General features: G+C 40.3%; 1 long non-coding RNA gene across 1 annotated transcript in view; it reads left to right on the top strand.

The window, feature by feature from the left end:
* The window catches only part of LOC124282828, a 49,367-nt gene that overhangs the window by 6,284 nt on the left and 21,279 nt on the right, over positions 1–21,804 (top strand). The window lies entirely within an intron of this gene.

The raw sequence follows: 21,804 nt of genomic DNA, 5'->3' as shown, positions 1-21,804 counted from the left end.
ATCTACATAACGGTACACTTTATACCACCATACAGAGATGTGAGGGTTATTCCATGTGTAAACCAGAGACATATCTAACTCATATCTTACTGGCTATAAACCAAAAGCTCAACTGGAAGAAACATGTCCGATTACCTGGCCTAAAAGTGTTGCTAGCTTTGTGTGAACTAGTAACAGTTCCTGACAAACTCAAGCATAGATTGCGTCCTATTGCGGAAATTGATTCTGGAAAGTACGGAAAATAGATGATATTGTGCATTAATAGCATCACACAAGTGTGTACTCAAATGGAGATTGAATGGTAAGGGTCAGCTCACTGGTTTGAGTTTCCCAAACCAGTATCTACCAGCAGTCTAGATAAGTATTTCAAACAGTTCTGTGGCATGAAACAACAGTTAAACACAATGTTTGTGGTGGATCTTGCTTCAATACAAGATGATCCTATTGTGATGATGTAAGAAAGGATTGTAGACATGCCAGGGAATGCATACAAAATGTGATGATAATTATGTTCATAACATGTATGTGAGGTAATCAGCTGCACTTGATATAAAACCTGCTGGCATGCATTAATATTTGTAACTCTTAACTTGTACCGGTAATAGAACCTGTTGACATGTGTGATAAATCAGTTATATAATCACCTGATATATAATGCATGTGTGTTATAATCAGTTGCAGAACCCTGAGTTATAATAACCTGTTGGCATGTGTGTTAAATCAGTTGCACTTAACTTCAACAGAACCTGTTGGCATGTGTGTTAAATCAGTTGCACTTAACTTGTAACAGAACCTGTTGGCATGTGTGATACATCAGTTGCACTTAACTTCAACAGAACCTGTTGGCATGTGTGTTAAATCAGTTGCACTTAACTTGTACCTGCAATAGACCCTGCTGGCATGTGTGATACATCAGTTGCACTTATGACTTGTAACAGAATCTGTTGGCATGTGTGATAAATCAGTTACGCTTAACTTGTACCTGATATATAACCTGTTGGCATGTGTGATAAATCAGTTGCGCTTAAAAAGTACCGATAATAGAACCTGTTGGCATGTGTGATAAATCAGTTGCACTTAACTTGTACCTGCAATAGACCCTGCTGGCATCTGTGATGAATCAGTTGCACTTACCGGTAACTTGTAACAGAACCTGTTGGCATGTGTGATAATCAGTTGCACTTAACTTGTAACAGTTGACATGTCTGATAATGGTCATGAGTTACACGTAACTTGTAAAAGAACCTGTTGGCATGTGTGATGTATAAGTTGGACTCTAGCAGTGTTATGGACATAGGGTTATAAACAATACTACACTACTTGTAGGGTGTATTAATGAAGTATAATGAACATAGGGTTATAATAAACTATACTACACTAATTATAGGGTGTATTAATGAAGTACAATGGACATAGGGTTATAATAAACTATACTACACTACTTGTAGGGTGTATTAATGAAGTATAATGAACATAGGGTTATTATAAAATGTACATAGGGTTATTATAAACTATACTACACTACTTGTAGGGCGTATTAATGAAGTACAATGGACATAGGGTTATAATAAACTATACTACACTACTTGTAGGGTGTATTAATGAAGTATAATGAACATAGGGTTATTTATACATAAAATGTACATAGGGGTATTATTATAAACTATAGGGTTATTATAAACTATACTGCTTGTAGGGTGTATTAATGAAGTATAATGGACATAGGGTTATTATAAACTATACTACACTACTTGTAGGGTGTATTAATGAAGTATAATGGACATAGGGTTATTATAAACTATACTACACTACTTGTAGGGTGTATTAATGAAGTACAATGGACATAGGGTTATTATAAACTATACTACACTACTTGTAGGGCGTATTAATGAAGTATGAACATAATGAACATAGGGTTATTATAAACTATACTACACTACTTGTAGGGTGTATTAATGAATTATAATGGACATAGGGTTATTATAAACTATACTATACACTACTTGTAGGGTGTATATTAATGAAGTATAATGAACATAGGGTTATAATAAACTATACTACACTACTTGTAGGGCGTATTAATGAAGTACAATGGACATAGGGTTATAATAAACTATACTACACTACTTGTAGGGTGTATTAATGAAGTATAATGAACATAGGGTTATAATAAACTATACTACACTACTTGTAGGGTGTATTAATGAAGTATAATGAACATAGGGTTATTATAAACAATACTACACTACTTGTAGGATGTATTAATGAAGTATAATGGACATAGGGTTATAATAAACTATACTACACTACTTGTAGGGCGTATTAATGAAGTACAATGGACATAGGGTTATAATAAACAGTACTACACTGCTTTTAAAGTGTATTAATATAATATTGTGCTCATAGTGTTATAATCAACAATGCTACACAAGTTGGATCTATTCATACAGTGACATTGATACTGTGTAATAATGAACAATATCACACTTGTTGTCAGATCTTTTTGTAGAATGTCATGTATATTGTTTGATAATCAACAACACTAATTTTGTTGTAGAATCTATTCATATAGTGTTATGGACATTTTGTATTCTGATATTCTAAGCATCAATCATTGTAGGAATTTTCTATAAAATGTAATAAAATAGACACTGTCACCCGCTCATTCTTATACCTTGATAAGAGAAAATTATGTTTTGTGTTACAAAAATTTACTTCATTCTCCTAATTCAAACATGATTGATCTTTCATCTCTTGAAAAAATGTACAAAATTTAATCTGGAAAGAATTCGCATTTGTTTTTTCAGCTGTTTGACTCAGAAAAAGTAGACAAAGTATTGGTGAGTTGATTGATTATGTTCAAATTAGAGTTGGTTATTGAACTAACTTGAAACTCTGGTTCAAGGGAAATTGTTTTATAAAATAACTTTGTTTTGACAGATTGCCATTCTTTCCTGGTGTCACAGGTACATCACATTGATTGAATGTAGTCTCATATCCCTGGAATCACTGAACGTTAGTTTAAAGGTCACATGCAACGTAAAACACAGCTTTGCAGATTCTGATACCTTTCGGTATGGACTTACAGTAACAAATGATCAAAAATGCAAATTCAACTTATAAAGTTGAAAAATAACGTGATGAAAACACCCCGCAAAATCGGAGTTCAAACGATTCACTAAATTCACCCCAGCTGGGGTGAAAAGTGGTTTCAACAGCTGTGCTGAGCTGTGCTCATGGCGTACGCGCAGTGAATAGGTTCGCGCAGCTTGGAAGCGGGATGTCCGGATTATAAGGTCGTGAGCAGAACAAAAAATAGATAAATAATCTATTCGTTACATAAGAGAACCTTGTTAAGGATCTAAATCTACTCAGCTATGTGTCAACCAGTGAGGCGTTCGACATTTCAAGACGGAAAACCTTCGCTGGCGGTGAGTACTTGGAGTAGGCTTTGATGTGAGCTATTTTCCTAATGTTTTGTTGATATTTCACAGGTGCGAGCATTTTATATGTTATGACAGGATTTTACCAATTTAACTGTTTACATCAGAGGCCCAGATAAGCCGGCGTATCCGGGTAAAATCGCGAGCATAGAAAATTTCAAATTACGCATTGAAAAATAATTGTTGCATTACCAATTACGAGCATTTAAAATGTTAGATATGCAAAAGGTTTAAAACATATGCATTACAGAATATATTTATAAAATTTGCTTTGCGTAATGAAAAAAAACATCGATTGCTATCAAGTTGTACTGTTAGTATAGGACAAGTGTTGTACTGATAGTATATGACGAAAGTGATTTATTTATGAAATCATTTCCATTATGTTTAAGTTGGTTTTGATTAGGTATGACATAAGGCAGAACATACCTGCTTAGTAAACTTACTCAATGACATAATACTTAGGTGAGTAAAATGACTGAAATACGCACATATTTGAAAGCAGTGGGTAGCGGAAAATGAAATACCCACTCTACATTCAAAATACCCACTCCAAAAATACAGTGGGTACAGTACCCACATGAGCTAAATCTTATCTGGAGCTCTGAGTTTACATAATTTCATTTGACTATTTCACCACACATTCTTCTTACCAAGTTACTTTCTCAGTTCGATACTTAACAGTAACGTCATTATTTAGCATTGTGAGAACTTGTGAGAACTGTGATGTAGATATGCCTCTGTCACAGACAAAACTCAATGTCTGTTTTATTAACACCTATGTGTCTGCCTGCCTGTCTGCTAATGACAATATGCAATACACAACTCCGATCACTAACCACATGCAATTTGAACTTAACACCTATCAGGCTATACACCATAAACAAAACGCATGATTTATGGCTCGTACATCCGAGTTCTGTCTCTGTCACATTATGTAATTACACAGACAGGCAGGTGTGATACTAGTACACATGACATGTTATGGTGTCTGTTGATTGCAAAATGTTTTACACAAAAAATGAGCATGTATTTACAAAACCCAACATCTCTATACACACACAAAGAGTGTATCAGCAAATGAACCAGCCAATTGAAAGTCTTCGTTACACTTAAGTGCACGCCCACCCGCTCTGACTGGGTACGGTATCCCACGTGCTTCGTTTCGAGGGAAGTAAACCCCAGAACAAAATATTGCACTTTTGATTTGCGATTGTACGCTTATAATTGTGTTTATTTGTTTTTTCATAATCAGCAATGTATATTATATGTCATGAATAAGTGATAATTGTGTTTTAATTATGTTTGCATGTGACCTTTAAAGCTGCAACGTAATGTATGCTGTAAGGTACAATAGTGTTAATTCTAAGATACTTCGCTAAAAGATCATAGGTGTCGTCACTACTTTAATAAAGAAATACAGTTCACTCTACCCCCATGTATAGTGTAATAAAGTACACTTTTGCCCTGAACTATTTTAGTTAAAGTACGAGGATGATTGCGAACATCTTAGAACAGGCGATAAAGTACACTTTTTGCATTGCATCACACTGAATTGACATAGCTATACCATTCTAGTCTACCCCCTCATAACCAACATACCCTAGTTTACCGAAGTCATGATGCATGTGAGTTGTCATTGCCAAGTACAGCCTCCTGCATTACGACTAACTCTGTAGCACCCCGTTTCTTGGTTTGGAGTTGCTCCAGTTGGCTAACATCACTGGTGGATCTGTTTGACTGGCATTTTAGACCGACTGACTGACTGAGTTTTGGGCTTCACACAATGTACCCATGTGGGGATTCAAACCCGGTCACTGGTGACAAGCCTGCTTTAACCACTAGGCTACCCCACCGCCCGGCATTTTAGAGAGGTTGATGAACAATTAGAAAGGTAGAATACTTTATAGTTAACAACTTCTTTGTTATATTATGATGCAACATTTCGGTATAGATTCTAACACCGTTGTCACGCAAGAGTGAAGTGATACAGCACAGAACCGACTTATGTACATGTAACAGGGATTAAGTAAGACAACATGAGGGTATGTATCAAAGGGATTAACAACAACAATGGATATTGATAATACTGCAGTAACAATAGGAGGAAGCCAAGTGTTGGAAAGGCAGAACAATTTACATAGCAGATGATGGCTGGAGTGCTCTGTTCTGTGGTTTTTATCAGTTCATTGTATGCGGATGGGATGAGGTATCCTGGGGGTCGACGGAAAAAAAGTCATGGAAAAAAAGACATAGGAAAAATAACTATTATAAAACATCCTGTTCTCCAGTTATTTACTTTGTTTATACTGTATTTTATATGTTTCACTTTCATCGTCAATAATAAAAACATCCTGTTCTCCAGTTATTTGCAAAAGACTCTAGTTATTCTTCGTGCGATTGTGGCTGTGTTTGGGCGTGATGTTCAGCCACGTGGTTGTTTCTATCATTTTACGCAAGCTACTTGGAAAAAGAACAAGTCACATCCAAACTAAGAAATCTGTGTTTGGACAGAGTGGCTGGCCGTAAGACTGTGATTCAAACTCTTCACAGCATTGGCTGGAACATTTGGTTAAATACAATATGCTAGGACAACTGACTGATGAAGTGCTGTTGCAGATGATAGTGTTATGATGATAGTGCATTTTATGATGTCATGTATTTTGCTTGAATGATTGCATTAGTTTGATAAAGTTGGGTTCGAATGTGGTAGTGCTGTTGATGACAATATTGTTATGACTTGTTAAATAAATACATTATCAATACTGACCTTTTTTGAGTTTATGACTTTTTTTCCTATGGCTTTTTTTCCTACCCAAATCTATGACTTTTTTTTCCATGACTTTTTTTCCTACAACCATCCTGGGTCTCTGTTGATTGAGGGCATGTGTGGGTGGATTTGAACTGCTTCTGCCAGTTTCCTTTTTGTGAAGTCCTGGAGGTTTTTTTGATAATAGTTCTACATTATCCCACTTGAAAATATGTTTCGATGCCAGCTTGTCGTTTCAGGACACGACTTATGTGGAGGGAGGGCTTTCATATGAAAGGGAGAGAGATTCGGATGGGTGCTGGTTCGAGTTTGTTGGCGGTCAGTTTACTTGCTGGATGAAGGGTAGTGCTGATGATTTTGACAACCAGCTTGGGTGGGTAGTGGTTAAACTGGGTGAAAACATGGCGGGGATGCTGAATTTCTGCGATGGGGCTGGTAGAGCAGATATTGATGACTCGACAAAAATACATGTCCACACAATTCACAATGACACATGACAATGTTCGCGAACTAAGACTATGTGCACAGTCCAAAAATGCTTCCGTGGAATGTCGTGTGACTAGTCAGCTTCATCTGGATGAACTGATCTAAATTTATGTTGGAAGTAGAAATGCGAAAAATTAATTTAAAAACTAGAAGAATATGTTTAATCCAAACAGAAACTGCCTTCAAACTGTGTAGCATTTGTTTTCATTTGTGTCTTAACGTTTGGGACAGACACGTTCATAGAACAGCAATAGTTAGCACTGAACAAGGACACTATCATTGTTCTGTTTGTTTTTTGCCTCAGATTATTTGACAGGAAGTATTAAATTAGACATCTTTGAAAAGGAATAAGGTTTGCTCTACCCCTTGTACATGTGTTAAACAAACAATTAAATTTCAAAGTTTTTCCAAATCTGCAAGAATAATGTACTATTGTAAAACATTGTTGCAATGCACATTAATTAAAAATTTGTGCAAAGTGTTACCACTGAGTCCAGCATACCTTCTCCTCTGTCTTCAAATGTTACAAAATTTCATATTGTTTTACAGAAAATGAGACTAAAATCCTAATGAACAAATGAACACACTATGATTTGATCATGAGGAGGAACCTACATGACAAAGTCATCACATGCATCAAAGGCTGAGGAAGAGCAATTAATAGCTTTTTGATAAGGCCTTGTTGAAAATCTGATTTAAACCTCTTGAACAAATTTAGATGTCGTCACTTGTGGGAACAAGCATGTGGACTTTCAACTTCATTGATTAAGCGGTTTCTGAGAAGATGATGCTTACAGATCTTTGGGTGAATTTTAGGGAATTCATGAGCAAGATCCTGGCTGAGAAATGATCACAGGAAGGTTTTAACTTTCAGTATGGTCAAACTTGAACCCTACTAATGCGACACATATTGTGCTAAATTACATTACATTTTAGACAAAATGACTAAGTAATGCCTATAAATGGCTGTTACAATATGCAGCCATACTGAAAATAATATTTGAACCTCAAAAACAAATTCTAGTGTCATCATTGCTCGGATGAAGCATGTAAAGTTTTAGTTCACTGGTCAAGTGGTTTTTGTGGAAACGGACACCGCTGGTTAAGCAGACTAAGACATAAGCTATTTGATCTTTGGTCAACATTACTAGCCTGCCTACAATGTGGCTAGAATATCTACAACAAACGAACAAGACGTAATTGGCCAGTCTTCAAACACAAATTTATGGACATTGATACTTTTTGCAGATATTTGAGAGCTCAGTTTTTAGTTACAGAATTATCTCCCTTTACTATGTCAGGATGTGCGGAGTTTGCCAGCACCATATCAGCATTTCAAATGATAAACTATTTACTCCTTCAGAGTTATATCAAGGATTCTAAATATAAACTGACATGGCCCAGGTCCCAGCTATTTAATATTTTAAAGATTTTAATAATGGTGGGACAGTTAGGTGTGTGTTGATGGTGGAGACAGTGATATGAGTGTTGGGGGTGGGGACAGTGAGGTGAGTGTTGATGGTGGGGACAGTGAAGGAGTGTGAGTGGGGGTGTTGACAGTGAGGTGAGGTGTGTTGGGGTGGGGTGGGGACAGTGAGGTGAGTGTTGGGGGTGGGACAGTGAGGTGTGTGTTGGGGGTGGGGACAGTTGGTGTGGGTGGGGACAGTGAGGTGTGTGTGGGGGGGTGGGGACAGTGAGGTGAGTGTTGATGGTGGGGACAGTGAGGTGAGTGTTGATGGTGGGGACAGTGAGGTGAGTGTTGATGGTGGGGACAGTGAGGAGAGTGTTGATGGTTGGGACAGTGAGGTGTGTGTTGATGGTGGGGACAGTGAGGTGAGTGTTGATGGTGGGGACAGTGAGGTGTGTGTTGGGGGTGGGGACAGTGAGATGTGTGTTGATGGTAGGGACAGTGAGGTGAGTGTGAGGTGTGGGTGGGGGAGTGAGGTGAGTGTTGATGGATGTGGGGACAGTGAGGTGAGTGTTGATGGTGGGGACAGTGAGTGTGTGTGTGTTGGGGGTGGGGACAGTGAGGTGTGTGTTGGGGGTGGGGACAGTGAGGTGAGTGTTGATGGTGGGGACAGTGAGGTGAGTGTTGATGGTGGGGACAGTGAGGTGTGTGTTGATGGTGGGGACAGTGAGGTGAGTGTTGATGGTGGGGACAGTGAGGTGTGTGTTGGGGGTGGGGACAGTGAGGTGTGTGTGTTGGGGTGGGGACAGTGAGGTGAGTGTTGGTGGGTGAGGTGTTGAGGGTGTGAGGTGAGTGTTGTTGGGGTTGGGACAGTGAGGTGTGTGTGTTGATGGTGGGGACAGTGAGGTGAGTGTTGGGGGTGGGGACAGTGAGGTGAGTGTTGGGGGTGGGGACAGTGTGGTAGGGACAGTGAGGAGGTGAGTGTTGATGGTGAGGGTGGGGACAGTGAGGTGAGTGTTGGGGGTGGGGACAGTGAGGTGTGTGTTGATGGTGGGGACAGTGAGGTGAGTGTGTTGGGGGTGGGGACAGTGAGGTGAGTGTTGGGTTGGTGGGACACAGTGGTGAGTGTTGATGGTAGGGACAGTGAGGTGAGTGTTGATGGTGGGGACAGTGAGGTGAGTGTTGATGGGGACAGTGGGTGAGTGTGAGGTGTGACAGTGTTGATGGTGGGGACAGTGAGGTGAGTGTTGATGGTAGGGACAGTGAGGTGAGTGTTGATGGTGGGGACAGTGAGGTGTGTGTTGATGGTAGGGACAGTGAGGTGTGTGAGTGTTTGGGGTGAGGGACAGTGAGGTGAGTGAGTGTTGATGATGGTAGGGACAGTGAGGTGTGTGTTGGGGGAGGGACAGTGGGGTGTGTGTTGTTGGGGGTGGGGACAGTGAGGTGTGAGTGTTGATGAGGTAGGGACAGTGAGGTGAGTGTTGATGGTGGGTAGGGACAGTGAGGTGTGTGTGTTGATGGTGGGGACAGTGAGGTGAGTGTTGATGGTGGGGACAGTGAGAGGTGTGTGTTTGGGGTAGGGACAGTGAGGTGTGTGTTGATGGTGGGGACAGTGAGGTGAGAGTGTTGATGGTGGGGACAGTGAGGTGAGTGTTGGGGTAGGGACAGTGAGGTGAGAGTGTTGATGGTGTAGGGACAGTGAGGTGTGAGTGTTGGGAGTGGGGACAGTGAGGGTGAGGAGTGTTGATAGTGGGACAGTGAGACAGTGTGTGTTGATGGTGGGGACAGTGAGGTGAGAGTGTTGATGGTGGGGACAGTGAGGTGAGTGTTGATGGTGGGGACAGTGAGTGAGTGTGTGTTGGGACAGTGAAGTGGGACAGTGGTGGGGAGAGTGAGGTGTGTGTTGATGGTGGGGACAGTGAGGTGAGTGTTGGGGGTGGGGACAGTGAGGTGAGTGTTGATGGTGGGGACAGTGAGGTGTGTGTTGGGGATGGGGACAGTGAGATGCAATATACGTGTACCTGGCAATACTCATACCTCATGGTATATTAGATACCTATTTTAATCAATCTTTATAATGAAACAGAGTAACAATATATCAAATGTTAGTCAGGTTTCCCCTCATAAATATATTTGAAATGCATTCAAAAAGAGACAGAAAAATAATGAAAGAACTTGAGTTAATGAAAAAACAGCTGTTATTTAATAAAGCCTGTTTCATAAGAATCACAATTAGTGCAGTGACCTTCACTTAAGATCAAGTTATCATCTTTCATGCTGAGAACAAGACCGACACGCCCTTTTAACTATCAATGTGTCTTGAACTGTCAAGATGTACCGTGACTTCTGAGCATCAGTGGGCACAAGCTGAGCCTACACAACTGTTTAGCCTATGATAACTGAGAAGCATATTCTACTTCATCCAGTGCTTATGAATGATGCTTAACTGAGTTGTAGAACTGTATTAAACAGTATCTCAGCTATATCACACGTGCTTCTTGTGAGGAAAAGCCTGAAGGGATGACAGTGTATTGACAAAATCAGATTGGGGCTGTCAGAACCCATCCCAAACCCTTTCATTAGAAATCAGTAATAACCCCTAACTCTCACCTCACTGTCCCCTGCATCAACAACCACATCACTGTCCCCACCATCAACACTCACCTCACTGTCCCCACCCCCCAACACTCACCTAACTGTCCCCACCATCACACACTCACCTCACTGTCCCCACCCCCAACACTCACCTCACTGTCCCCACCATCACACACACTCACCTCACTGTCCCCACCATCAACACTCACCTCACTGTCCCCACCATCAACACTCACCTCACTGTCCCTACCCCCAACACTCACCTCACTGTCCCCACCATCAATCAACACACACCTCACTGTCCCCACCATCAACACTCACCTCACTGTCCCCACTGTCAACACTCACCTCACTGTCCCCACCCATCAACACACTCACCTCACTGTCCCCACCCCAACAACACTCACCTCAACACCTCACTGTCCCCACCATCAACACTCACCACCTCACTGTCCCCACCATCAACACTCACCTCACTGTCCCCACCATCAACACTCACCTCACTGTCCCCACCATCAACACTCACCTCACTGTCCCCACCATCAACACTCACCCTCACCTCACTGTCACCTCCCTGTCCACCATCAACACTCACCTCACTGTCCCACCCATCACACACTCACCTCACTGTCCCCACCATCAACACACACCTCACTGTCCCCACCATCAACACTCACCTCACTGTCCCCACCATCAACACTCACCTCACTGTCCCCACCATCAACACTCACCTCACTGTCCCCACCCCCAACACACACCTCACTGTCCCCACCCCAACACACACCTCACTGTCCCCACCATCAACACTCACCTCACTGTCCCCACCATCAACACTCACCTCACTGTCCCCACCCCCAACACTCACCTCACTGTCCCCACCATCAACACTCACCTCACTGTCCCCTAACCATCAACACTCACCTCACTGTCCACTACACCACTGTCAACACTCACCTCACTGTCCCCACCCATCAACACTCTCACCTCACTGTCCCCACCATCCTCACCTCACTGTCCCCACCATCACACTCACTCCTCACCTGTCCCCACTGTCCCCACTCAACACTCACCTCACTGTCCCCACCCCCAACACTCACCTCACTGTCCCCACCCCCAACACTCACCTCACTGTCCCCACCCCCAACACTCACCTCACTGTCCCCACCATCAACACTCACCTCACTGTCCCCACCATCAACACTCACCTCACTGTCCCACCATCCAACACTCACCTCACTGTCCCCACCATCAACACTCACCTCACTGTCCCCACCCCCAACACTCACCTCACCTCACTGTCCCCAATCAACACTCACCTCACTGTCCCCACCATCAACACTCACCTCACTGTCCCCACCCCCAACACTCACATCACTGTTCCCACCATCAATACACACCTCACTGTCCCCACCATCAACACTCACCTCACTGCCCCAACCATCAACACTCACCTCACTGTCCCCACCATCAACACTCACCTCACTGTCCCCACCCCCAACACTCACCTCACTGTCCCAACCCTCAACACTCACCTCACTGTCCCAACCCCCAACACACACCTCAGTGTCCCTAAATTGAACATACTCCCCAGGTCAATAAGTCAACACTCTGTAAGGAACGTAGGGGACAAATTTATCACACCGTGCTTTGATGTGACAGCTCAATTGGTGCTTCTAAACATTTTATCAATCCAGTTGACACTGGGGCTGGCTGTGTATGCTGTAATACCTCACAGGTAAACACAGAGAAGGCAAAGTACAAGCACTTTAGGAGTGGATGCCTGATGGCTACCGTAGCATACCCAATTACTGTCTACCCTGTGCATTAGATATGTATGTGACAATCCAAGAATTCTATACAATGATTTCCAGGCTTTTCAGAAATACATTGACATATAAGATAAGATAGTTCCAAGAACATCCTATATTTGAGACAGGTTGCAATTTGCTTCAGTGCATACACAAAATCTATATCAATCAAAATTAATTAACGGGATATATATACGAAATGGTTATGTTTCAAAAGCTGAAGCAACATATATTGTATCATGCAAAATTGAATGGAATAGATCAGATAATTTTGGTACAGTTTGGAACCTTTTTTGACATCTTGGAAATCATTTTGCTTGATTTTAAAGAATTGTGGTCATTATTTATATTTTCAAATAATTCATTTTGTTGATTTAATATTTTTGCAATGGAAAATATGATGCTTTTCATCATCAGAAGTGGCTCATCTTGTAAATAAAGTTGAATGTAATGGGGTTGGAGGCTGAGTGTGATATACACATTCTGTTCCCAATTTGTGATAATTATGCTAATTATATGCTGCATGTTGCGCTATATAGAACATGATATGTTGGGTGTGGCACCACATACAACCCCCTATACAGGCTGATATTTCACTGGTCTAACTATGTTACATCCTGGTATGTTGGATATCTGATTATGTTCATGTATTTGTATATGTCATTATGTAATGACCGCCGTTTATGATGGAAGACTTTGGTTTCATGAAAAATAAAATAAATTTTAAAAAAACAAAAACAAAAAACAAAAAAAGCAAAAACTTAGTGTTAATTAAGTGAAGACACTCGATGTTTTCTTCGTTTACATTTGGTGAGGTGCTGTTCTAAAATAATGTTGTTTTAAAAACTAACTGAATGTTCTTGACTTGATTCTTGTGCAGTTAACAGTGGATGTGTCTGGTATTGAACTTTATGCCTTGCATTAAAATTACTCTTCCATATTTTGTAGGTTACTACCTTAATTTACCCAGATTGGTATCTGCTAGTGATATTACTAATGTTCCCCTCTGCCAGACTCAAGCATCTTTCACAAACCTATTTCACAACTTACTAAACAAAGATGGAGTTTCTCTGCATTGGTATTGACACAAACTTTAAAAGTTTTAACTTTTGAGTTTCAATTGACAGTTTAATTCCAATGTCTGAGATTTATATCTACCATTCTGTAAAAATAATTCATACTTTCCAACGGCTGCAATAAATACAATATCAACACCAAGTTTGTGTAACTTTCAGGCTTGCCATGTAATATATTTCTATATTTTTCACTTTTCTCATCCATCACAAAGTGAGATTAATCCATTAGTATTCAGTTTCATGAGCTGTCTGCCAGAGAAGATGACGGATCTGATAATGGCATCCCCTGTTATCTCTATCTCTCACTATGGCAAGTGCTAGTATTGTCACATTTGATAATGAAAATCTTCAAGCTTAATTTTCCATTATAAATTCGCTGATAAATCTGGACATGAAAACTGTGAAAATAGAATTACTGCAAACATTAATGATGGCCCAAACAGACACACAGGACCAAATGGGAGGAATAATTCTGCATTGATTAGATTAAGTCGACAGTGTAAACTGACATGCTATTTTTCTGCCGCAACGGATCTGATCAATTAGACACAAGAGAATGGTAACACCAGACAGTTCGGCTCCACAGGGTTTGAACTTCGGGATTAATAACCACATCTCTATAGGTTTATTGCAAATTACAATCTTGCCTTGTCTCGATAAAAATTAAGATGTGGAATATTGGCAAAATAATTCCATAATTTGTTTTCGGTGGACTTTGAGATATAATGCACATGAAAGTATTTGATGTTTGCAGGTCATAAGTATGTCGGAAACTGTTGTTCGTCACTTTGCCGACGTCAAGTCATATTTGCCAGAATATCAATACTGTTGTATGCAGTGGCCAGGGCTCGATCAGTCAACAGTGGTACATTATCAGTAATTAAATAATCACTAGCAGGAGGAATGTTCACAGTGGTGTTGCTCAACGGCTGCAGCAAGGAGCTGTTCACTTGGGTAACCACTCTGTTTCTGTGGGCTGCTGTTCCTCTGGGCAGTCTCTTGTCTGCTGTTTGTAACCAAGAGACTTAAACTTGGCAGCTCCATGAGTCCATGTACAAACTATATCAACATTCGGCATTGAATTCAAGTGGAAACATTATGGTAATTCACATGCTGATTCAGTTGAAAATGATTCAGTCATTGTCCCAAGTTACAAATATAGTAGATCTCTATTTTGCCTAGTTACAGTTAAATAGTCCAAATCATTTTTAAGATGCACAAAATAGATGAGCACAATTGGCATAATTCTTGACACAGGACTAGGATATGCTGTATCTATTGAGGTTATTACAGGTTCACGTTCCTGCCAGTTGTGGGTTTGAGTGATATGGTGAAACAAATGATGTTTTATTTTGCTTGCTGTAACATGTTACAACCACATCAGTATTATAATATTTGTGCAAAGCCAAAAGAAATAAATATAACATGCATCAGATGTTGATTCTTTTATGATTTAAAATAACTCATCAAGTATGTATGCACATGATGCATGTCTGATCTTCATGGTGCTAACTGTTACAGGATTACTGTACACTGAGATAGAAATATGCTTTAGAATGAGTGAGTGAGTGAGTTTAGTTTTATGCCGCATTAGCAATATGCCAGGTATATGGGGGTGGTCTGTAAATAATCGAGTCTGGACCAGACAATCCAGTGATCAACAGCATGAGCATCGATCTACGCAACTGGGATACGATGACATGTGTTAACCAAATCAGCAAGCCTGACCACCCGATCCCGTTAGTTGCCTCTATGACAAGCATAGGTTACTGAAGATCAATTCTAAGCTGGATCTTCACGGGTGCATTAGAATGCAAAAAGTAGAGGTTTCACTTGGCAATATTTGCGTGGTTGAGTGATTGAGTGAGTGGTTGAGTGACTGAGTGAGTGAATTACTTTGGAGATATTTTTTAAAATATATTTTCTAGTGGTCACCCAAACATAAAACATATGCAAGCTTTATGCAGTCCATCCATGAACTATGTTTAGATGTGAGTGAACTCCTCCAATATTGATATCGTCTAAATGGTCATCAGCATCTTCCAGGCTGCAAGTCTGGTGCACTACGCTGATGACAGCAGGATAAATTAATCCATTGTTTAACCATTTATGTGGGTGTATCTGTGAGTAATGCTTCCTGCCATATGACATTTCACAGTGTATTCTACAGTGCAGTGAAGGAAGTGCCAAATGCATTTTCCAAGTCCACAAGAAAAGAAGTAAATTTTATGTTTATTTCAGAAAATATTAATGTGTGGCATACTTATTAGTAATAAAATTCATTTATTACCTCTATGTCTGAAATAAGATCAATTTCATCTGCAAACAGTCACAACACAGCTTGCCTGGTCCTACATCTCTTCATATCCATGACACTGGAAATATGATATTTAAGGATTAATGTTAACATTCTGCAATATATTCTAGTTAATGAGAGAATCAAGACATAAAACCTCTCCCCCTCTTTTCAAATTTTTGAATAGCACCAGGATCTATTTGTCAGAACTGTGAGCTTTGAAGCAGAAAATCTTGTAATGTTTCGGAAAACCCATTGACATTGTGCATGACAATGGTCGATCAGACATCCTGTCTGTGGCCCGCTCGTATGTCAGGGAACCAATCACACATATGGGCACACGGGCCGCAGAGTTTCCTTGTCGACCCATCCATATTGTGCGACAATTGCTTCCATACCGAGCCATATGACCACATTGTCAAAGTAATCAAATACAGAAATACAGCCTCCCCACACATACAATGTTGTTATTGCCCCACTTCCACGCACTTGGATAATTGGAGAAGTTTAATCATGACATTGAGATTGATCTTGCAATAAAACTTGATTGTTTTCCTCAAAGTTTGGAAGTCCCCCCCATTTTTATAAATATAAGATTTGATGAAGGTGACTCAGGGCAGTAAGTTTCTTCCGAAAAAACTAGTTACAGCGTAACTATCCCTGCCACCGTGATTCACAATGATTTAATTACCACACAATTACCCCAAGTTGGACGCTGATGGTATTGAAGTAGTCAGCGCAACAAAACTACATTAAACTTTAGATGCTATGTGAAACTTTAAACATTGAATTTTTCTTTTCAAAGACTGCATTTTAATTTTATCAGCTTTCAGATTTCCTCTTATACTTTCATTGTAGAGTTTGTGATCAAATAAGCCATAAATTTATTTTAAACGAGAGATCACCATGGTGTAAAAGAAATTAGATAGTGCAAAGAAGTAGAAAAGATATGGTAAAAAAGTTCAATAGGGCTGCCAAAGTGAATTTTGCCCAGAGAAAACACGTGAATACATAATCCTTGATGTCAGACAGGACGTGACTTGAATAGCCTGGATACACATATTCTTGCTATCATATCAAAAACATAGTTTTTTTGCACAAAAAAACAATGCAAGATTTTTCCACATCAGTTATTGGTAAATAGCCTATCCCTATGGCCATAGTACCTGCACTGGGCCCCTTGACTTCTTCTAATTAGCATCAATCATACAATCACAAGGTTTTTATGAAAAATCCAGTTTTTTAATTTGGGAATGTGATATTTGAGTCAGACATGACTTTGGGCAGGATAAAAAAATTAATCTGAAGAAATCAAATTATGAAACATGGAATGAGGCGATGTCTCAATGCCAGATATGCTGTGGGCTGCTTGTAGATGATGGCTTCACCCAAGAAAAAAATTGCAAAGCTGTCATTTGACATGATGAAGTTAAACATTGTCACTAGATATTTATATGAATAATGGTAAATTTGATTCCTCACTGCATCGTTCAAGTACCAAACAACAGATTAGATTACACCTTAACATGAACCTTGTCAATGTGGTTAATAATTAAGTTATCACCTCTTTCAAGAGCAGATTAGGGAACTGAAGGAATAGATCTGATTCGGCTTTTTGGAATGAACTATCTGAAGTTTGAGGATAATGAATTTGAAAGTAAGTATCCCATTTCTTCTTGGACGTTTGATTTATGATAATTATGGGCATATAAATAATAATAATCAGTGATAGTTCTCTTTCTAGCTGACAGTGAACTTCATAACATCACTAATACGTCTTTTATTTTTGTTAAATTTTCAAAATTTGTTCAAGACTACAAACTGTCCACTGTTACCCAAATAATATAGAAGCTTAAGGAGGGAATGGTGGTGTTGTTTTAATGAAGGGCATCATTAATGGATGTCCAATTATGGCCTGCATGATACAAAATACTCTCTACATAATGAATACTGACTGTTTCCATAAATCAATGGATCATCAAAATGGTTTTATTAAATGGTGAAAAGTCACGGTCAGAGAAAAGATATTTTGTGAAAAATGTCAGAAATATTAAACAGCCGATGTACAGCAGTAAGAGTATCCCCTTGTTAAAGTAGGGATGAAAGGCTAGGTATTGTTTTGCATTCACACTATATAGCGCAAAAGGATATGCAGCCTTTCATCCCTACTTTAGAATTATTATTTCTCATTTCATGAAATTTCATATTCATATATTTAACATTTACATAGTTCTTCATTATTGATATCACCTGAGTATGAAATTTCATGAAAAGAGAAATAACAAGTATAAATGCTCCTGTTGATAGGTAGCGATGTACTTCCAGACAGACCAAACTTCCATATGTAAAATGCCAGCAGGCTTGTGTCAGGGCAGACACTGATACCAATGGTGTATGAGTTTAGATACACCTCTATCTCCTGTTTTGGAATTAAAAAATGCAATCAAAATTCACTGGAAAGGTTAGTAATTCCTTTTTAATGAAACGTGAGTAGGCCTATTTTAATTTCTTTGGTGTCTTGTAGAGTGCATCTGATTTTCCAACTTTTATGTGTATGTTTCTCGACTGCGACTTCATTTTTACCAACCTTATCATGTTTCAATTGTGAGAATCTATTAAATACGATTATTTCATCCTGAATTTTGACATTTTCGATCAGAGTCATGATGGGTAAAACATGAATTTTGAAACAAATTGTTTTTGAAACCGTAAATGTACATTAATAGCCTGTATAACAAAATTCCTGAAATGCATGTTTAATCTTATATCTTGAGGATTTCAGAAATTTTGGTTCTGCTTGGTGTCAGGTATCAGTAGTTGATAAGATCTATAGCTGCTTTATAACAATTAGTCACTCACGTGCAGCATTTAGTGAAGCAATTACAGTCAGCTTGGGAGATTAATCTTTCTTGCATCGTCAGTTTTGGTGTAAAGACTGTATGAATTATTGGTGATTATGTCTCAAAGCTATACACACTGTTGTCATAGCATCATCAGACTGCTGCTGTTGCCACAGCAGTCCACGTTCAATCTACAGTATGTGGGATGATATCTTGAGACTACATGCCCCACCTGCCTGAAGTAGCTACAGTATGGGGGATGATATCTTGAGACTACATGCCCCACCTGCCTGAAGTAGCTACAGTATGTGGGATGATATCTTGAGACTACATGCCCCACCTGCCTGAAGTAGCTACAGTATGGGGGATGATATCTTGAGACTACATGCCCCACCTGCCTGAAGTAGCTACAGTATGGGGGATGATATCTTGAGACTACATGCCCCACCTGCCTGAAGTAGCTACAGTATGGGGGATGATATCTTGAGACTACATGCCCCACCTGCCTGAAGTAGCTACAGTATGGGGGATGATATCTTGAGACTACATGCCCCACCTGCCTGAAGTAGCTACAGTATGGGGGATGATATCTTGAGACTACATGCCCCACCTGCCTGAAGTAGCTACAGCTACATGGGGATGATATCTTGAGACTACATGCCCCACCTGCCTGAAGTAGCTACAGTATGGGGATGATATCTTGAGACTACATGCCCCACCTGCCTGAAGTAGCTACAGCATGGGGATGATATCTTGAGACTACATGCCCCACCTGCCTGAAGTAGCCACAGTATGGGGATGATATCTTGAGACTACATGCCCCACCTGCCTGAAGTAGCTACAGTATGGGGATGATATCTTGAGACTACATGCCCCACCTGCCTGAAGTAGCTACAGTATGGGGATGATATCTTGAGACTACATGCCCCCCACCTGCCTGAAGTAGCTACAGTATGGGGATGATATCTTGAGACTACATGCCCCACCTGCCTGAAGTAGCTACAGCATGGGGATGATATCTTGAGACTACATGCCCCACCTGCCTGAAGTAGCTACAGCATGGGGATGATATCTTGAGACTACATGCCCCACCTGCCTGAAGTAGCTACAGATGGGGATGATATCTTGAGACTACATGCCCCACCTGCCTGAAGTAGCTACAGTATGGGGATGATATCTTGAGACTACATGCCCCACCTGCCTGAAGAAGTAGCTATCTTGAGACTACATGCCCCATGCCTGGGATGGGGATGATATCTTGAGACTACATGCCCCACCTGCCTGAAGTAGCTACAGTATGGGGATGATATCTTGAGACTACATGCCCCACCTGCCTGAAGTAGCTACAGTATGGGGATGATATCTTGAGACTACATGCCCCACCTGCCTGCCTGAAGTAGCTACAGTATGGGGATGATATCTTGAGACTACATGCCCCACCTGCCTGAAGTAGCTACAGTATGGGGGATGATATCTTGAGACTACATGCCCCACCTGCCTGAAGTAGCTACAGTATGGGGGATGATATCTTGAGACTACATGCCCCACCTGCCTGAAGTAGCTACAGTATGGGGGATGATATCTTGAGACTACATGCCCCACCTGCCTGAAGTAGCTACAGTATGGGGGATGATATCTTGAGACTACATGCCCCACCTGCCTGAAGTAGCTACAGTATGGGGGATGATATCTTGAGACTACATGCCCCACCTGCCTGAAGTAGCTACAGTATGGGGGATGATATCTTGAGACTACATGCCCCACCTGCCTGAAGTAGCTACAGTATGGGGGATGATATCTTGAGACTACATGCCCCACCTGCCTGGAAGTAGCTAGCTACAGTATGGGGATGATGATCTCTGAGACTACATGCCCCACCTGCCTGAAGTAGCTACAGTATGGGGGATGATATCTTGAGACTACATGCCCCACCTGCCTGAAGTAGCTACAGTATGGGGGATGATATCTTGAGACTACATGCCCCACCTGCCTGAAGTAGCTACAGTATGGGGGACTATATCTTGAGACTACATCCCCTAGTTGTAGGTAGTTGAATGGGAAATACATGCATGACAATTTTTTAAAACTTGTGCATATATATGTTATTGTGAAACATAGTGTACGTATTTAATATATTTATGGAAATAATACATATGCTTTTTAAGATGCCTTGAATCTCTGCATTTCTAAAATTCATAAACTTTTCAACGGGAGAAATTTCTTTCTAAAAGCCACTCCTTACTCGGAACTTCGTGTGTATAGGTTTCAGTGACTATCATAGATTGAGTGAGTGAGTGAGGTTTTACCAGAATTGGGCTCACACATTGTACCCATATGGACAACCAAACCTGTTCCCTCTGAGCAATTCTTTTATACATTTGAATAAACCATCTCACTTGAGACCCAGCACTTGTTGATCTGTATGTATATACTTCTACCAATGTGTGGATCATATAGCATACAGACAGCACTTGTTCATCTGTATGTATATACTAATCTACCAATGTGTGGATCATATAGCATACAGACAGCACTTGTTCATCTGCTACCAATGTGTTGATCATATAGCATACAGACAGCACTTGTTCATCTGTATGTATATACTTTTACCCCTTGTTCATCTGTATGTATATACTAATCTACCAATGTGTGGATCATATAGCATTCAGACAGCACTTGTTCATCTGTATGTATATACTAATCTACCAATGTGTGGATCATATAGCATACAGACAGCACTTGTTCATCTGTATGTATATACTAATCTACCAATGTGTGGATCATATAGCATACAGACAGCACTTGTTCATCTGTGTGTCAATACTTCTACCAATGTGTGGTCACCCATTTTTAACAGTGTGAGTACTAAGTATCGTTATCTTGAGACTCAAGTGTGACATTAGTAATATCAATTCACTCTATCTGTCCTAAGTTGATCTAATGTTGTGCTGGCACCGGGTTGTTGGAATTTTATGCAGAAACCAGAGAAATTAGTCTGGTTCCTGTGTTAATTTCAGAAGGTTTTCTCACCCGTCCATCATTCAAAACAGGTGTTCTTTTGTGTCAAGTTTAACAAATGTAG

This window comes from Haliotis rubra, unplaced genomic scaffold (genome assembly GCF_003918875.1).
Source record: "Haliotis rubra isolate DU_JTF1 unplaced genomic scaffold, ASM391887v1 Scf304, whole genome shotgun sequence".
Taxonomy (NCBI): Eukaryota; Metazoa; Mollusca; class Gastropoda; order Lepetellida; family Haliotidae; genus Haliotis; species Haliotis rubra.
Note: the sequence above shows the minus strand (reverse complement) of the source record. Positions and strands in the feature narration are given on the sequence as shown.